The sequence below is a fragment of the Oncorhynchus gorbuscha genome, linkage group LG02 (genome assembly GCF_021184085.1).
Source record: "Oncorhynchus gorbuscha isolate QuinsamMale2020 ecotype Even-year linkage group LG02, OgorEven_v1.0, whole genome shotgun sequence".
NCBI classification, from domain to species: Eukaryota; Metazoa; Chordata; class Actinopteri; order Salmoniformes; family Salmonidae; genus Oncorhynchus; species Oncorhynchus gorbuscha.
This window is the reverse complement of record NC_060174.1, coordinates 102,345,785-102,351,784: the sequence shown is the minus strand read 5'-3', so window position 1 is coordinate 102,351,784 and position 6,000 is coordinate 102,345,785.

Sequence of the window (6,000 nt, the reverse complement as noted above, 5' to 3'; positions counted from 1 at the left end):
CACTGTAAAGACAGGACTAAGCCTTGAGACTGGCACACTGTAAAGACAGGACTAAGCCTTGAGAGTGCATTCGAATCTCAGAAGATATGCACATTCATTCCAGTGATCACATGACAGACTGTGCCCGGATGCATAATGATGTTACATAAAGCCTGTGTTGTATTGATCTGTAGCAACATGGGACTGGTTTCCACATGTACATACATACATACATACATACATACATACATACATACATACATACACACATACACACATACACACATACACACACGCACACACGCACGCACGCACACGCACGCACACACACACACACACACACACACACACACACACACACACACACACACACATACATACATACATACATACATACATACAGGGGTGGCAGGGTAGCCTAGTGGTTAGTGCATTGGACTAGTAACTGGAAGGTTGCAAGTTCAAATCACTGAGGTGACAAGGTACAAATCTGTCATTCTGCTCCTGAACAGGCAGTTAACCCATTGTTCCTAGGCTGTCATTGAAAATAAGAATGTGTTCTTAATTAACCTACTTGCCTAGTTAAATAAAGTTTTATTTGATTTTTTATACATACACACAGTAACTCTCTATCTCTCTCCATATCCTGGGATAGCCTATGAGACAAACCCTAGTCTTTGTTCTACATCCTGGCATTCACAAATCATGTTACAAGATCCCCTCTCACTCTTTACACACAAACTCCTCCCCCCATAGGCTAAAACCTGAAAACCCTGTCATCCCAGTTCCTACGACATAGCCAACTCCCATTCCCCTATTTGTTGAGTTGGATAATAATTACCAACAGTCATTCCCTTACACGGCAGCTATCATCTATCTACAATACAATGTTGTTTTTCTCTCCAGTCACAAAAAGAGAAGGGGATAAGGCCTGCACCCGTTTGCCAGGGCAGGCAGCCAAAGGAGCTCAGGAAGCACCATACATAGCCATCAGGATGTCCGACACTGGGACAGGAAGAGCCTTGTATGGGCAGAAAGGTTTCCTGGCTGGCTGGAACAGCCGGTGACATTACCTATGCCTATTGGCTCCTGAGGACTGCTGGGAGGCGGGCTGCAGTGGCAGGCAGGCAGGGACTGACCTGATCCAAAGCCACTCCCCCTTCCACAGGCCTGGAGACAGGGAGGCCACAGCCAGGCCACAGACAGGGCTGGGGAGACAGAGAGGGCACAGCCAGGCCTGGAGACAGGGAGGGCACAGCCAGGCCACAGACAGGGCTGGGGAGACAGAGAGCCAGGGGGTGGGGCAAGTGGCAGAGGGAGCATACACTTAATATATTTGGAAGGAGAAGAGGTTTAGCAAGTTCGTGCCTCATGTGCACAGTAGACTTGATAATGTAAAGGTCAAGAGAAACAATCAGGTTAAAGTCTAATGAGGGAAGAGAGTGTACAGGCCTGTGTTCCACTGGGGTTTATTAGACTTTGACTTTGTAGGTTTAAACAGCACCCGTACACCATATCGTCCTTTGAATGGATTTTCTCAAATAACTTGTTAATAACTAATTCTATTTACAGACTTTCTGTATTACTGCTTGTAAAGAAAAAGTCAAAATGATTTGCCAAGATGAATCTAACAGGGGTTACTATCACTTTCCATATTGTGAAATGAGCCTTCCAGTAAAACAGAGAAAAGTTGAGGATTCGGATTCCCAGCAACACAAATAAAAGTGTGAATCATTTATGTGTGGAATTAGCCAATATTGCCATGAGTCAATCCTAGTGGTTTCTGATCGATAGATGTTGTTTGCCAGTTTAAAAAACAACAACACAGTATACATTTTTTTTAACATGACAGGGATATTTACAACAACAAAAATGTCACAGACTTATTTACATTGTGATCCATAAAAACAATTGTTGCAATTGAAAAGTCTGATGGAAATGGGAGATTGCAAAAAGCTCTCTAGTAGTCAGTTCCGGATGACAACTTGAGTAGAGGGGTCATTCTAAGAACTATCTGGCATACCAATACTGTGTGTCTTGGAGAAGACTTTTAGAGCATGCCTAAAGCAGGGCAGATTTTGGTACTCCTCTCACTGATCTATGAGAAACTGGGGAAGTCCATATTTGATTTATGGCATAATGGTGTGTGGAGTGGAGAGAGAGTTAGAGTGGTGGTGCCGAACATGGTCAGAATGTCAGGGATTATATATCACCCAGCTGCTGTTTAACAGAGTAACAGAGACAGGAGAGAGACACATACTGAACCATTGAAATACATTTACAAGCACTCTCTCACTAACCTACAGAGAAGAGACTAGCAACTCAGGGACAGGGGATATACAATTTGCAACACCTTTGATTGTGGGCCTCTACATACATTATTATGTACATAAAATGAAAGACAAAAATAATAATGAATTAGAATAATGTTTGATATAAGCAGGGACTATACTGTGACAATGGGGGAAGAAACAGTGATATCATCTGAACTTTCATGCTAAATCTGGTTTCTACAAAAAATAACAGCAATGGTGATGATTGGGTGATAATGTATAATGGAGAATTATAAGGGTCCAAGGTGGGCAGAAATCGACTGTGTAAATGACACTTAATGTGGACCTGGTGAGCACAGAGCACACATGTAATGCAGGTGGCCTCGCAGTTAAGAGCGTTGAGACAGTAACTGATAGGTTGCTGGTTGAAATCCCCGAGCCGGTAAGGTGAGGAAAAATCTGCTGTTCTGCCTTTGAGCATGGCAGTTAACAACAACTGCCCACCTGGTGTTGATGTCATGGATGTCGATTACGGCAGCACCCTGCACCTCTCTAATCCAATAGGGTTCTACCTGGGACAGCTGAAGAACTCTTTTTAGGTTCTAGATAGTCACTTTTTTTTTACTAAGAGTGTTGATTATGGGTATACCACTCGTCTGTTCTTCAGTGTAACTATCAGAGGCTTCAGTAATATTACAGGAAGGAAAGTGGCCAGTGGGAGGGAAGGAGGGGTAACACGTTTGACACACAGTGGTTAGGCCTCCACACTCCAGAGTCTCATCAAAAGATTTAATGAAGAGACTAAAAGAGTTCTTCATGGACATCATGAATATCAAAATTATACAAAGCTTTCCAGGGACCAGAGAGAACCTGCACACCCCCACACTTCTGTTCCATAGGAGCTTAGGTTGGTTGACATGGAAACGCAGCTTTCAGAGAGAAATATGGTCGTCAGGGGGGGACAGCCCTATAAAAGCTTTAAAGAGAAGACAATGCTTTTACCCTCATCTTCGCTACAGACGGTGTCAACATTCTATGCTCCTATTACACAACCTCATTGTGGGAAAAATTAGGGGTTCTTCATCGGGGGATCAGCCTTGGGGGACAAAACAAGTGCCACTGTGCAGAAAATACCATGAACTATGAAGAGTTATGGGAATCATCTCAGATGCCAGGCAGCATACTGTATACCCAGTCCCTCACCCAATATCTGTTGTAGGGACAGCTGAGATGGGTGATTTTTTATATTCTTGAGAGAGGACGTTCCCATCTGTCCAATGATTCTGTAACCGTTTCTTTGTGACATCACTATGCGCGAAACCAACTTTGCAGACTTTGTCATTTTTGGGTCTAAAATTAGCCTGGTTAAATTTCACCAAGATGGGGACAGCTGTAGGTGAGATGGATAGCGGGAGAAGGCCAGACATTTGCACTTGTTCGGTACATTGCAGCCCACCCACTCCTCGTTCCCACAACATAGCTTTAATTGCTGTCAACGCATTTTTATAACTTTTTGTTATAACTGCCAATATTCGGTGTGAAAATCTGTGTGACATATTTCGAAAGATTCATAAAGAGAGCCATACTCACTCACACTGATTTTTAGCTTTCGAATTGGTGATGCACGATGTCATAATTGGCAGAGTCTTATACAAAAATATGAACAGGCCTTCTTTTCAAAGCAGCAGGATCCACACTCTTCAGAGCACAGTGCTTACATTGGCTCACGGTGTAATATGCAATTATTCTCAAATAATTATATTACAAATCACAGTTAGGCACAGTTCTATAACTGAAGCATTACTGTGATTCAGACCATCATATACTGTAGTTACTGAGGTTCATATTTGTAACAGGGATACATTTGAGATAATAAAGAAAGAGACAGTAGGCATGTAAGTGTTGTGCCTGATAAAGTATCCTAGAGTGCCAGTTCTATGAGAATGCTACTGTTAATCAGACATTACCTATGTGTTGCTTACTAAACTTTATTAAACTTGCCGGAACTCATTACTCCAAATAATGAATGATATTCAACTCCCAGGGTATACATTCCCAGAGAAGAGAAGCATAAGAGAAAATAAAGGTACATTAATAGCTGTGTCTATTAAAGGTTATATGTCATACTACAGTATAACACAGCAGAAACGTATGAAAGAGAGTTTACAGTATACTACTCTATGTATTCCATATTTCTGACCCAAGAGAATAGCCTCCCATCTTTTAAAGATGAGGGACAATATGTAACATACTGTAAGACTCACAGTGATGGTGTTTGAAAGTTCACCACCGCTTGCAACGCTGCCAAACCGTACAATACAATATTTAGTAGAGTGTGAAAAGCGATCTTAGCAAACAAGCTCTTTGATAGTTGTTGGGAGCCAGACAAAGGGGATGCTCTACCAACCCTAATTTATAGAAGACCCCATATTCTGCTCTACAACATCAAGGAGCACCATTGAGTCCAGTCCAAAAATGTTTTCCCAATTGTTTTTATTTTCTGTGTGTCTGACACCAACATTGATATCATCCCTATAGACCTGCTTTTGGGCCTGTTGCCGCATGCACCAGAGACATGGACAGGGATTGGAGGGATACCTGTTGTTCAGGGATACCTGTTGTTCAGGGATACCTGTTGCTCAGGGATACCTGTTGTTCAGGGATACCTGTTGCTCAGGGATACCTGTTGTTCAGGGTTACCTGTTGTTCAGGGATACCTGATGCTCAGGGATACCTGTTGCTCAGGGATACCTGTTGCACAGCGTTCCCTGTTGTTCAGGGATACCTGTTGCTCAGGGTTCCCTGTTGTTCAGGGATACCTGTTGTTCAGGGATACCTGTTGTTCAGGGATACCTGATGCTCAGGGATAACCTGTTGCTCAGGGATACCTGTTGCTCAGGGATACCTGTTGTTCATGGATACCTGTTGCTCAGGGATCCCTGTTGCTCAGGGATACCTGTTGTTCAGGGATACCTGTTGTTCAGGGATACCTGTTGCTCAGGGATACCTGTTGTTCAGGGATACCTGTTGTTCAGGGATACCTGTTGCTCAGGGATCCCTGTTGTTCAGGGATACCTGTTGTTCATAGGGAGAGAGACTACCCCATTCTAAGACAGATTTCTGTTTCGTCTTTTTCCGACTTTTACTTCCTCTAGATAGTCAAGTTTGATCGTCTTCTCGGCGCTCCGCCAGGGCCGTGACCAACCTCAGCGGGGCCGATCCGAGGACCTCACTAAACCATCCATGTAAAAGGAGTACTCTGCATCTGGATAACTACAGCCACTGCTACAAACAGAGGGGTTATAGGTTTGATATTTAGGAGCACAACATTTAGTGTTAAACACGCACATCAATATGACTCTGGCACCGGAGGGGATGGCTGCCATTTTACGGGCTCCTAACCAATATGACTCCGGCGCCGGAGGGGATGGCTGCCATTTTACGGGCTCCTAACCAACTGTGCTATTTTTTTTTCCGCATTTGTTTGTAACTTGTTTTGTACATAAAGTTTCTGCTAACTGTCTCTTATGACCAAAAAGATCTTCTGGACATCAGAACAGAGATTACTCACCTCGAACTGGATGAAGATTTTTTCTATAATGAGTCCGACGCGAAGGATATACTGCTTCCCCGAGACCAGGCCCAAATCCCTGTCATTTACGTGAAGAAAATACAGAGACACGAGGGGCGGAGGTCGGAGTGCCTTGTGAGGATTCGTAGGTGAGTGAGTAAATCGCCACTACCATCC